This window comes from Nycticebus coucang, chromosome 22, assembly GCF_027406575.1.
Source record: "Nycticebus coucang isolate mNycCou1 chromosome 22, mNycCou1.pri, whole genome shotgun sequence".
Classification (NCBI taxonomy): Eukaryota; Metazoa; Chordata; class Mammalia; order Primates; family Lorisidae; genus Nycticebus; species Nycticebus coucang.
In genome coordinates, this window is record NC_069801.1 from 26,704,757 (window position 1) to 26,719,551 (window position 14,795).

A 14,795-nucleotide genomic window follows, 5' to 3' on the forward strand; every position below is an offset into this window, starting at 1 on the left:
ACAGAAAGTGTACATTTACCAAGCAGGTCATCAAGAATAAAAGTGACAGTGGCCACTCACTTCTTAGTTCCCCAGACCTGCGCCTCTGCCTATCAGAGATACAGCACATATATGATAGCTATTGGCTCAAGGTACAGAAATACTTTTAAGGACAGCTTCTCAACCCTATCTTCAAGCTAATGCCATAGCTATGTCGTCAAGTGGTTATTTCAACATTTGTAAGGATGGTAGCTTCTGGGTGACATGGCACATAGAAGAACCAGTGAATAACATGGTCCCATATTCACATCCTCCATGTCCATGTGATGGGGGACCTCACAAGGATAAATTATACACTCTGGGAACTCTCAGATAGTGGTGCTGGCTAAGATGCTGTAGACAGAGAAGGTAAATCTGTTATCAATCCCATGAAGTTATAGAGAAATCATGGCCCCTCCACGGTGGTTGTATCCAGTGTAATCAACCTGGCACCATGTGGCTGGGTGGTCTCCTTCAGGGATGGTGCCCTATTAAGAGCTCAGCCTCAGTCTCTGCTCTTACAGATTAGACACTTAATAGTAGTTGTCCCTAGGTCAGCTGTGGTGAGAAGGAGCCCATGCATGGCTTCCATCCTTGCTACCATGGCTACTCAATTCACAGGCCCAGTGAGCACACTCTGGGGCAGCTGAGGAGAGAGGTAAACTCATTCCCACTGTTGGTTATCCTGTCTACCTAGTTGTTCAGTGCCCACTTTGCAAGGAGCACTCTATGGTAGACAATGAGAAAAGACAGAGCTCCACGTATTTTTGTCTTCTCTCAAAGATCAATCCACATGCTTCTTCCCCAGACCCCTTAACTGCAATGTTTTAGTCTTGTTCTTTGCAAGTCCCTAAGCAATTAGCCAATTCACCCCTTCCCTGAAGTCCTAACTTCAGTCACCTCTCTTTCTGCACCAGGTTGATGACTCACTATACTGGCTGAAGTTCTGCCCCTGGGAAAAGTCGCCTCTTATCGCTATTCCCCAGGAGCCCCTGAGTGGGACTGTAGTGCATTGAGAGTGTATTTTGTTTTCTACCAATCAGTTGTGCCAACCTGTTCATATGCCAGGCCCAAGATTTTTCCTCCTTTGTCATTAGGTCATAAGGACCTCAGGGTTCATAGCTGTAAGCTGAGGGAGAGGCTCTAGTGCAAATGGAGGTGCCAACATGGGGGCCTGGGCTTGCTTCTGTAATTTATTTGTGATTTCTGATCCCAACTGATCTATTTCCAGTCTTCAATGGATCGCTATTGCACCTGTCCAACTTTATAGCTCAGTAGATCTGATAGTAGATAACTTACATGGCTCTGGCTACATGGTCAGTTGGGTCCCCGTGGTCAATGCTCAGTATCTATTAGGACCCAGTAGTATGCCAAGCAGTGGTTGTCAAATATTGCTGCACAGACCATGCCCTCACTCCAGAATCCTAAGGAGTCTGCATTGAAATCTTCCTCCTGGATCCACCAAAGGTTCCACATGTCTTCATCTGCAATGAACGTGTCTATCACATGACATCTGATAGGTAGATTGGAGCAGTATGTCCACGTGAGATGTATGCTATCTATCTCCAAAATCCAAAGAAGTCTACTTAGCAGCTCTTTCATGGTAGTAAGAAGTGCAAGGTACAGTTGCATCTATTGTTTTTTGAGGAGGGTATGTCATTTTCTACCAAGATCACTAAACCCTAAAATCTTAGTTGTCAGGTCAGACCCTGAATCTGTTTATCTCCCGTCCTCTCATGCATCTCTCTTAGAGAGTATCCATAGTATGGGTCCCTTCCTTTCCTTAGGTCTGACTAACGTGATATCATCTACATAGACAACTGGTATAATGCTCAGAGGAATGGCAGGAAACGTCCTGTGAGAGTAAGAAAGTTAACAGCCCGGGAGCAAGACCTACAAGTGTATACTACTGTCTGTTCCAAGTGAGGGCACCTTGCTGTGATCTTCCTTCCTGAAGATCAGACTGGTGAAAAAGGAAAATGTATTTGTTAGACAAGTGTTGCATGTCAAGTACCAGAGGTTGTCTTAGTCTATTTCAGTAAAGATAGCACATCTGGCACAGAATTTGCAGTTGAAGCTAAGTTATGGTAGTACACAATCACCCACTATGATCTATCTTTTTTTAATTTTAATTTTTTTGCAGTGGCCAACATGGCAGATAAAATAGAAATATCATGGAGACCATCATCCCTGCATTCTTTAAATCTTTGAGGGTGGTGCTAACCTTTGACATTTGCCATAGAATGCAGAATTATTTCTAATTTACTCTCTTGTTTGGGGGTGTGTGTGCAATTTCAGATGCTTCTACATGGTCTTCCTACCATTATGGGTCTTTCTTTATAGATTAGTCTTATAAATTAAGAACTAATGTGAGGTTTCTACCGCCTGCTGAGTTTATTAATCCAAATTAAGCACTCGGGGATGGAGAAATGGTTTCAGCCCAGTATGCAGACCCATTAGACCCACTGTGAAATGGGTTATGGCAAAGACTCCATTTGTCCTCTTGCCTCTACATCCCCTACTTCAACTAGAGGGACACAGTGGCTTTTTGGGTTCACCTGTACTGGATCAGTCCAGACACTGTATCCCAAAACCACAGCCATAGGTGGATATTTTCATTCTTCAGTGTATAGCAACTCTGGTTAAATGGCTGTAGTTCCTTTTTGGTGAAACATTGGGGGAATTAATTCTGTATATACATCCTATGGGAATGTAGGACTCTTCCTCAAAGGAACCCAGTCTTTCCTTTAAACAACAGGCCCTGGGTCTGAGGACTAGCTTAAGCATGGAAAATGGATGAAAGATAATGATTTTCCACTATGAGGGAAAATCACTTCAGTCTTGAGATCACATCTTCTTGATCTGTTCTGATTATATTGGTCAACAATACTCTTGTTGGTCACCCACTAATCTTGCCTTTATGAACTCCAGGGTCTATTGGCTACCCCACAGATGCCTATGGGTAAAGGCCCCTTGGTTGACTTTCTGGCTTTGCTGCTCATCATGGAAATTCCATCCACCTTATCTCTGATGGTGAAGTGCTGCTATCTGGCCTCTGCTGTTCTAGAATCTTATTGTCACCATTAAGGAAGGTGGGCGGTGGCTCAATCCTAGCACTCTGGGAGGCTGAGACAGGTGGGTTGCTTGAGCTCCCAGAGTTTGAAACCAGCCTGAGCAAGAGCAAGACCTCATCGCTACTGAAAATAGAAAAAACTAACTGAGTGTTGTGGCAGGAACCTATAGTCCCAGCCCCTAGGGAGTCTGAGACAAGAGAATCACTTGAGCCCAAGAGTTTGAGGTTGCTGTGAACTATGATGCCACAGCACTCTACTGAGGGTGACAAAGTGAGACTCTGTCTCAAAAAAAAAAAAAAAGAGTTCGGAAAAAAAAAAAAGAGTGAGCTATGACACCATTGCACTCTACCCAGGGCAACAGGGTGAAACTCTGTCTCAAAACATACAAACAATGCTAGAGCGTCCAGTTCCACGCAGCTTCCCTTGGGACATAGCTGAGAAAGGACAGCCATCGCAGAGGAGCTCGGGGATGTCAGTGAGGCCTTGGTGAGCTCATTCCCTATTGGTCCAGGGATGGAGCATATGGAAAACACACTCAGCTGGTGGCCTTTTGGTTTTAGGCAACAAATTTCTTCTCTGAACCTTTGACTGCCCTCTCCGGTCCTGGCAGTTCATGAATTTCTGCATAGTTTATCCTTAGCAGGTTTCCCATCCTTCATCAAGCTGTTGCCTGTTAGGGCCTCTTAGCATCACACCCACTCCTCTATACCATGTGCAATAGCAGAGCTTGGGCTCAGAAATTCACATTCCAGCATTGCCAAAGGCTGCCTGTTGTCCTCTGCCACCAAGGAGTGCAGGGGGGAGATGCCCAGGCTGAAGCAGGAAGAAGGGACTTGCTTCTTCCTATTGACTTCCTGTCAGCTTCCTGTTCCTGTGAGCATCACCCTAGCAATGCTTCTTCACCCAGGTATCTGCAGAGCCTCCGGGTAGCAGCAGCTGAATCCAGTTTGTGGTTTTTCCAACACTTCATAGCATCAGTTTGCCACACTTTGGTGCCACTCTTCACCGATCTGGGTTTTGCTTTCTTGGAATCCCTCCTTTAGCTTCTACATTTTCATAGTTTCACTTCTTACCTGGTTTTACCAGCCCTGGGCATGGCATCTGCTCCTGTCATTGCTACCTGTGTGATAACCTAGTGTTCTCTTTTCACCTTTAAAATTCCCTAGTGAAGAACTGTATACTGACCTAATAATACTCAAGGGTCTCTGTTTAATTAGCAGTGACTAGTCTGCCTCCTATTGGACCCTGATCATTTCCCCCCATAGTTTCAAGCAACCATCCCATCTCCAAATGTTCTTTTCAGGTCATCTTTTACAGGATGATAAATCCAGAGGCCCAGGGGAGTGCCTCCATATCCACAGTCTCGTCTCTTTTCCATCCCTATGTTCCATTTCCTGTCCCCCTTCCACACTCAATATCCATTCCCAGACATGTCCTCCAGCTTTCTTTTGGTACCTGTTAGCCAGGTCCTGCAGTGCTTTTAGTAAAAATCCTGTTTCTTTAACCAGAAAGAGTACTTCCTCAGGGGTACCATGGTGAGACTTGACCTTGGTGATTGACCTACAAGACACAGAAGAGATAGGAGCAGGGCTGGAAGAGGGAAGATCTCATCTTGCAAGGTATCAGCCTCTGCATGGTCTCCAAGCAGAGGAGGGAGCCTCCTGTCCTTCAGGAAAGGGGAGTGAGACACTCCTATTGCTCTCATCATTAGGTCCTAAAGATAGTTTTCAGCCCTATCTGCCCTCCAGCTTAGGGAAATTGGGAGATTTAAAAATTCTGTCATAGCAGTGTTCTGGCCTTTACACTGTGCCCTCGGTCTGTAGTTGACACATTTCACTTTATCATTTTCTTCCTTTAACACATCAGTTTTGTTGCTTGTGGAACAACAGATTCCACTAATTCCTTAAGTCCTGTTGCCACCATATCTCTCAGATGCAGGGTAGACTTCATAAATGGCTGTATCCCCTGGCCTCCAACCCACCATGGACGAGGCTCCTTATAATGAGGCTTCTACAACATGTGAAGGACTACTGACAATGGGATCTTATTGCCATTGGTTGGCAAGTTATCCAATTCTAGAATCCACCCTAAGGATATGCTTTCTAAGACCACAACTGGTCTTAGCTTGGGAGACCAGAAGCAGATCCCGAGACAGACATTTCAGCTAAATTAGCGTATCTTGGAAGTGATCATTAGTAGGAAAGCAGGAAGTGATAAAGGAAAGGAAAGCAACCAATAAAAGTGTACTATTAACCCACATACCACAGTTGGTTATGAAAGCCTAATTCAGCAGGGAAACTCTAGGGAAATATGCAAAACTCTCCTCAGAAACAACTCATCCATGGGGTGAGGGAACTGGGGTATTTATACACCAACTCTGGTTAAGGGTGGATGCTAACAGTGGGCAAGAAAGGCCCAAGGGATGTGGAGGGGGAATTGACAGCATCTGCAGCCATCTGTATCCACATCGGAGCCATCTAATTACCTGCTTAAAATGCAGATTTCTGATTAGGGAAACTGTGAAGGGTACACAGGACTTCTCTGCAACTTCCTATAAATGTATAATTATTTCAAAATAAAAAGTTAAAAAATAGGATGACTAAGGAAACAGATTATGTGTAAATGCAGTTAAAAATGGAAATACAGTGGAACCTCTGTAAGGAATTTACTTAAGTTCCTGACCACCCAAGGACTGTAACAAACTGGTCAACATACAAAGGTGGTCAACAGAAGAAACTAGGCCTACTGTACATGTGGTGCATGTCTGGTCTATGAAAGTCATGTCAACTTAAGGAGGTGATTAATGTAGGGAGGTGGCCAACTGTGAAGGTTCTATTGTCTATAAATTTAATACAGGTTTCTGGATTTACTTGCAATGGGTGTGGGGTACTATAGGAAGAACAGAAGCTCCTTCCATCTCTTACTCTAAATAAGACAAATGCTAGGTAAAATATAGCAAATATATTTTAAAATAGGTAGTTGAGCTCAAAACCTGTAGACAGAGTCACCTGGAAGCGATTGTAGTCACCGAATGCATTTGTGTGGTGTGAGGATTAAGTCTACATTAATTATGGTAGTGGTGGTTGGGGGGCAGCCTAGTCAAGAAATTGACATAAGGTTTGTCTTGGAACTGGTTAAACTAATGGAGCTTCTTATGAAACTGCCCATGTTACTCCTCTGCAATGCGGGGCATGCAGGATGTCTACAGAAAAAAACTCCCACCGAAGATAAGCGTGTAGCAAAAATACTATGAAGTGTGAGAGGAGACAGATTGACAAGAGAGAAAGTCACAAGACGAAGCAACTTGGATAATTCCCATGCAGTGTTAGTTGAGTTCCCCAGAAAGTAAATGCAGAGATGGAATTAGAAGTGCAAGGAATTTATCGAGGGGAAAGGCTCGATAAATTGTAGAACAATGCAAAAGATAAAGTGGGGAAGGAGAAGCAAATTCAAACAGAGAGAGCCCCAGACAGGGTGCAGCTCTACAAACTCTTAGCTAACCCAAAGAGGAACTACAGAAGAAAACTGCTTGTTAGAGGATTCCCATGTGGGGCAGAAATGGCCAGATTCTAGTACCCTCGCCATGTTCAGTTACTGCTTAGAAACTGTCAGAGAAGGGTGTGGCCTTAATTCAAAAGGTAGTAACAGCTTGAGGCTGTCAGCTAACTGCGCTCCTTGGGGCTGAAGGATAAGTTCCTTCTCGAAGGGAGATCTGAGTGGAGCACATGCCAAAAATTAAGACTATGGAGCATTATGGAAGACTCTAATATAAGTATTTTAAATGAGATAAAATTATGGCCAGGCATGGTAGCTTACATCTGTAATCCTAGCACCCTGGGAGGCCAAGGCAGGAGGATCACTTGAGCTCAGGTGTTTGAGACCAGTCTGAGCAAGAGCAAGACCCCATCTCTACTGAAAATAAAAAAAAAACTAGCCGGGCGTTGTGGTGGGCACCTGTAGTCTCAGCTACTCAGGAGACTGAGGCAGGAGGATCTCTTGTACCCAGGAGTTTGAGGTTGCTGTGAGGTAGGCTGACGCCACTGCACTTTAGCCTGGGTGACAGAGCAAGATTCTTGTCTCAAAAAAAATTTTTTTTAAAAGAGAGTAAGAGAGATAAAATTAGTAGAAGACATAAGGCAAGATGAAGAGCTTACAAAAAAAAAAAAGAAAAAGGAACCCAATAGAAATAGTAGAAATGTAAACTCCAAAAACCATTAAAAACTCAATAGGATGGGAAGCGGTGGCTTACAGCATTTTGGGAGGCTGAAACAGGAGAATTGCTTGAGTCCAGGAGTTTAAGACTAGCCTGAGCAATATAGCCAGACCCTGTCTCTAAAAAAAAAAAAGTTAACTAGGCATGGTGTCACGTGCCTGTAGTCCCAGCTACTAGGGAAGCTGACATAGGATGACCCCAGGAGTTCAAGGTTACAGTGAGCTATGATCTGGCCACTGTACTCCAGCTTGGGTGGCAGGGTGAAATCCTGTCTCAAAGAAAAAAAATGAGAAAGAAAGTAAGGAAGGGAAGGGATGGGAAGGGAGGAGAGGAGAGGAGAGGAGAGGAGAGGAGAAGAGAAACCCAAGCAAAACAAAACAAAAAAACAAAACCTTAGTAGATGTTTTCAAAGGATAAGTTAGACACAGCTGGAGAGAGAATTAGTAAACTCAAATGAATCTGAGGAAACCACCCAGAATGTAGCACAGAAAGCAGCCCAAAGATGAAATTATGATTGACAGTGTAGACTATTAGTGCAGTGAAAGGGTACTAAAACCACACCCCTACGATTAAATCTTAACTCTGCTACTTACTAGCAGTAAGGATTCAGGCATGTTTTTAAAAAAACCTGTATCTCAATTTTCTCACGTATAAAATGGAGATGTACCCAACCTCATGGTGTTGCTACAAGGATCAAATGAGTATATAGTTCTTAGCACATGGTAAGTTCTCAGGAAATAGTAGTTAGCATTTTAGAGGAATGGAAAATATAAAAACCAAATTAAAAACCATGGAGAAGAAAGTGAGAAGTTACCCTGATATTAGATTCATAGTTTTACGAGGAGAAAGCAGAGAAGCAACATTTGAAGGAATGATGGTGGAGAATTTTGTGCAAGCAAAGAAAAATGATCCCCTAAAACCAACCGGCATACTGAGTTCTGAGTAGGATTAAAAATTCCATTCCTAGACATGCTGAAGACAAATTGAAAAACAAGATTTAAAAAACCCCGAAAAGCTGTCAAAAAGCAAATATTATCCACAAATGAACGACATTCTGCCTGGAGCCAATTTCCCATCAGCGACAATGGATAGCAGTGGACTGATCACTTCCAAGTCATCAGAGAAACCATGAGAATTCGACCTTCGGCTAGCCAGCGTTTAAGGGTGAATGTAAACACAGAGATATTTTCAGATAGAATCTGACAGAGATTTTACTGATCTCAAATTTTTGCTCGAAGAGTTTATGAGGGATGAACTTCAGCAAGAAGAAAATTAAGCACAGAGGGAAAGACATTGGAATAACGAGAACCAGATTTATCCCCTCCCACCTGGAACAACAAAAAAAACTGGGCAAAGTACAGTCATGGTTTATTATTATTAACTACAGGGCTATACTCTGAGAAATGTGTTGTCAGCGTGAGAACGTCATAGAGTGTACTTACACAAACCTAGGTGCCATAGCCCGCTGCACACCCAGGCACTCTGGTCTAGCTTACTACCCCTGGAAATCAGCATGTCACTGTGCTGAATACTCTAGCAGTTGTAACACAGTGGTACATATTTGTGTATCTAAACGTAGAAAAAGTACCATAAAAACATGGCATGAGAGATGAAAAGTAGCACACCTGTAGAGGGCACTCTCCCTGGACAGTGCTTCCGGGGCTGAAAATGGTTCTGAAGAGTCCGTGAGCGAGTGGTGAGAGAACGTGAAGGCCTCAGACGTTACTGTACACTACTGTAGACTTTCTAAACACGACGCAGCTAGGCTACACTCAATCTGTTAAAAATACTTTTCTTTCTTTTTCTCCTATTTTTGGTAGAGACGGGGTCTTGTTCTTGCTCAGGCTGGTCTCGAACTCCTGAGCTCAGGCAATCTGCCTGCATTGGCCTCTCAGAGGGCTAGTATGATGGGTGTTGTGGTGGAGGCCTGTAGTCTTAGCTACTTGGGAGGCTGAGGCAAGAGGTTCACTTGAGCCCAAGAGTTTGAGGTTGCTGTGAGCTGTGACGTCAGGACACTCTAGCCAGGGCAACAGAGTGAGACTTTGTCTCCAAATGAAAAAAAAAATTTTTTTTTCTTCCTTAATAATAAATAACCCTAGTTGACTGTGACTTTTTACTTTATAATTTTTTAAAACTTTTTGATTCCTTTCTAATGACAGCTTAAAACACACATTGTAGAGCTGTATAAAAGTATTTTCTTTCTTTATATTCTTATTCTGTAAGATTTTTTCCATTTTTAAAATTATTATTATTGTTTACTTTTTAAACTTTTTTGGGTACAAATTAAAGCACATACACATAAGCCTGGACTTACACAGGATCAGGAGCATCAATGTCACTGTCTTCCTCCTCTGCGTCTTGTCCCACTGAAAGGTCTTCAGGGGAAATAACCTGCATGGAGCTGTCATGTCCTATGATAACAGTGCCTTCTCTGGAATATTTCCTAATGGACTTGCCTACGGCTGTTTCATGATTAACTTATTTTTTTTATAAGTAGAGGAATACACTCTAAAATAATGGTAAAAGTATACTGTAGTAAATATGTAAACCAGTAACATAGGCCAGGCACAGTGGCTCGCATCTGTAATCCTAGCACTCTGGGACGCCTAGGAGCATGGATTGTTTGAACTCAAGAATTTGAGAACAGCCTGAGCAAGAGCAAGACCCCATCTCTAAAAATAGGCAGGTGTTGTGGTGGGTGCCTGTGGTCCCAGCTACTCAGGAGGCTGAGACAGGAGGATCACTTGAGCGCAGGAATTTGAGGTTGTTGTGAACTCTAGCCAGGGCGAGTGAGTGAGACTCTGCCTCCAAAAACAAAACAAACAACCCCTCCCCCCAGTGATATAGTTGTTTATTATCATTATTAATTACTGTGTACTGTACATACTTGTATGTGCTGTGATTTTTTTAAAGACTTTTTTTGTTTTTTGAGACAGCGTCTCACTATGTTGCCCTGGGTAGAATGCCATGGCATCACCGCTCACAGCAACCTCAAACTCTTGGGCTTAAGTGATTCTCTTGCCTCAGACTCCCAAGTAGCTGGGACTACAGGCACCCACCACAATGCCTCGCTATTTTTTTGTTGCAGTTGTCACTGTTGTTTGGCAGGCCCGGGCTGGATTCGAACCAGCCAGCTCCGGTGTATGTGGCTGGTTCTCTAACCATTGAGCTGCAGGCGCTGAGCCTGTATGTGCTGTGATTTTATACAACTGGCAGCATCGTGGGTTTGTTTACCCCAGCATTACCATGAACGTGAGTAACGTCTTGCACTATGATGTTACTGTGACTGTAACATCACTAGAGAATAGAAATTTTCAGCTCCATTATTATCTATGGGACCATTTGTCATATACGCAGTCATCATTGATTAAAACATCTTTATATAGTGCATGACTGTATATGAAACAACAGTTTCACGGCATTGGACACCAGGCAAAAAAGGATGGTGATTGCTGAGAGATGGGAAACAAGCAATATGAGCTCTGTGAATGCCACAGCTTACTGCCTAGAGAAAATAGCCAAGCCGCAGTGCAGAGAGGTCTTTGTGAGCTGAGGGCACAGAGCTGGGAGTTCAAGGAGGCCAAGGAAGCTAGAGAGAGGAGAGCGTCACAGCACTGAGTACTATGAGGAAATGACTCAAGGCTAAGGAAAGAACCTCTCAAAAATATCAGAAAAAAAATTCTTAGAATGCACATATAGCCAACAACAGCGCCTCCCACCAGCCACTGTGGAAAAATCTCATAATTCGAGGGGTATTGGGTAGAGCACTCAGAAGGATTGTGCCCCAATAATAGGGAACATTAAACTAAATGCTACTCTCATCTTGCCAAAGATATTAAAAGAAGACCTAGAAGGATCATATTATTTCCAAATAACTTAACTATGTTCAGCTGAAGGATATTTATAGAAATATAAAAATTACCCAGGACTCAAATAGGTGAAATTTTTATTTGGCATCCAATAAAAAAATCACCAGACAAGTGAAGAAGAACAAAAGAAACTATTTACAAGGAAGGTAAAAATCAATCAAAAGTGACACAGAAATTACACATGATAGAATTAGGAGGAGACAAGAACATTAAAACACCTATTATAACTAAATTTCACATTTTCAAGAAGCTAAGAGAAAGATTAAACATGTTAAATAGAGTAATGGAATATATGAAAAAGACCCAAATCAAATAGTTAGAGACGAAAATCACAACTTTTTTTTTTGAGACAGATTCTCAGTTCATCACCCTTGGTAGAGTGCTGTGGTGACACAGCTCACAGCAACCTCCAGCTCTGGGGCTTAGGTGATTCTTTTGCCTCAGCCTCCTGAGTATCTGGGATTACAGGTGTCCGCCACAATGCCTGGCTATTTTTTGTTGCAGTTTGGCTGGGGCAGGGTTTGAACCCACCACCCTCAGTATATGAACCTGGCGCCCTACTCACTGAGCCGCAGGTGCCGCCCAAAATCACAAACTATAAGGTGAAAAATATACTAGATGGGATTGATGGCAGTTTTGACACTGCAGAATAGATTTATGAACTTAAAGGTATCAGCAATGGAAATTATCCAAAATAAAACACAGAAAGAAAAAAGACTTAAAGCATTCGTAAGTCATGGGATAATGAAATCAGCCCAATGTGTATTTGGAATCCCTGAAGGAGAAAAGAGAGGGAAGGACAGAAAAAGATTTGAAGAAATGTCTGAAAATTTTTCAAATATGATTAAAAGTATCAACTCACAGATCCAAGAAACTGGACAAACCACAAACACAAGAATCATAAGGAAAAATGTATCAAGGCACATCACAATCAAATTGCTTAAAACAAGTGATGATGAGAACATCTGAAAAGCAATGAGAGGAATCAGACACATTACACACAAAGCAACAATGACAGATTTTTTTAAATTATAAACAATGCAAGCTAAAAGCCAGTGGAACAACATTTCTAATGTACTGAAAGAAAAAAAAATCTGTCAAACTAGAATTCTACACCTATTGAAAATACAGAGGGTGCTGAACAAAATGTATATACATTTTAAGAAAGGAAAAAGAGGTATTAAATTTGTCCTACTCAATATACTCACGTATACTGATGACAAAAGATGAGGACAAGTCATGTTGAGTACCTCTTATAATTGCAGAGGTCAAACATGATTTGAGTATCATTGAGTCCATGTGAATGTTTTACAAATGTTTGTTGCTGCTTTGTTGTTTTTTTTTACAATAGTCGACATTTATTTAGAAATAACTCAACTGTCCAAAATCATCAGGGGAATGGATACCAAAATGTGGTTCATGCACACAATGGAATACCCCTCAGCAATAATTAGAATAAACTATTGGTATGTGCAATAACACGGCTGACTCTCAAAATAACTGTGTTGCGTGAAAGAATATGGACAAAAAAGACATACGTCGTACATCATACTGTGTGATTTCATTCATACAAAATTCTAGAAAATGAAAACTAACGTAAAGTGACAGAGAGCAGATCAGTGGTTCACTGTGGATAGAGTGGGGCAATGAGTGGAGGGAAAGAGAAATTATAGAGAGTCATGAGGAAACTTTTGGGGCTGATGTTCACTTTTTTAATTGTGGAGGTCATTTAATGAAAGTACACATGCAAGTTCTGATAACTAAGTTTGTGAACTTGCCACAGTGTACTTATGTTGGCAGCACTGTACAAATAGCTCAGTAAGGTTTCACAACCGTGGTCTATCAGTGTCTCACAGCTGTGTTCATGTCCATGTGTGGCAATGGCGTTAATTATTCTTGTGTGTTTTGTGTGCTGGAAGAATGTTGGAGCTTGAATTATTGCAAAGAACAAACATCAAATTTCTTGTTAAACTTGGCAAGAGTGAAAGTGAAATCAGGGAGATGTTAGTCCAAGTTTATGGGGTAATGCCATGAAGAAAATGGCAGTGTACAAAGAGAGCAAATGTCTTTCAAGGGAGAGACAGCATCACTGATGAAGAGGGGTCAGGGTGGCTGATAACAAGCAGAACTGACAAAAACATTGTAAAAATTCATCAAATTGTGCATTAAAATCATCAGCTGACTGTGAGAAGCATAGAAGACCAACATCAATAGAGAATGTTAATAGAAAATCTTAACTAAAATTCTTGAGCAACAACTCATGGCTCTTGCATCACACCAATGCACCAGCTCACACAGCACTGTCTGTGAGAGAGTTTTTAGCCAGCAAACAAACAACTGTATTGGAACACCCTCCAACTCACCTAATCTGGCCCCTAATGACTTTTTTCTTTACCTGAAGATAAAGCAAATATTGAAAGGGAGACATTTGATGACCTTCAGGACATCAATGTAATACAACAACTGCTCTAATGGTCATTCCAGAAAAAGAGTTCCAAAATTGCTTTGAAGGGTTAGGCACTGGCGTCAGTGTATAGCTTCCCAAGGGGAGTACTTCGAAGGTGACTGTAGTGGTATTCATCAATGAGGTATGTAGCATTTTGGTAACGTTTAATATATGAGGTCTGACATCCTAGAAAAATCCTAGAAAAAGGGAGTTGCACAAGCCAACGTATAGGGGGTGGGGCCACATCACTGAAGTCCTTGAATGAGGGCAGCGGGGAACCACAGAAAGCTTTTCCAAGCAGAGGCAACATGGTGGGCATAGTGTTTTCAAAAGATCCTTCTAGGGCAATGTAGAGAAAGAACTGTTTAAAAAAAAATAGAGAATGGACGGTTAAGGTGGTCCTGGAAGCTGGAGATGGGTGAGGAAGGCAGAGGGGAAGCCATGGGCATGGAGATAGGGGGTCTCACCACTTCCTCTGCAACTCAGCTTCCTACTCAGCATCAGGCCAGGCCTGTGGTACAAAGATACCCCCAGGGCCCTGTGGATTCCTGGCTCAGAGGTGAGGAGACTGGGTTGGAGAGAATTGTTCTCACAGCAGTCCGTGGCAGCACCATGTCAGTGGGAATGTGCTGTTTCCAGTGACCTATATTCTGACCTTCAGATCCATTGGATTTTCCCTGGCTTGGGGTCTGAAGCCCAGGGGCCCAATTTAGCACTACCCCACTGTGTAACCTCAGCCCAGTCCCTTTCCACTTCTGGGCCACCTAATCTATCACTTCTGCCTCATAGGGAAGGCATTATTCCCTCAGGCCCTTTCCTCTCTGACCGCCCAGGACTCACTCCAGGCAACTTCACACTGGATCCCTCGATCCAGCCCCAGAGCCCCAACCCACTGGTGTAGTCTCCTAGCAGGACCACCCCATCCTACCACTGGGCTCTAACACCTGGGCAAGAAAGACCCTATGATTGCTTTCTTTCCTCAAAAGGAAAATAGTTTTATTGTTTTCATTATAAAAATAATAAGGGCTCATTGTTAAAAATTTAAACCATGGGAGAAGTATAGAGGAGAAGGTCAAATTTTGGTAGCAATATTCCAGATAACTCCTTATGTTCATAGACATACAACCTTTCCCCCCACCCCCCACGCACACACACACACAATTTGGGTAAACTGG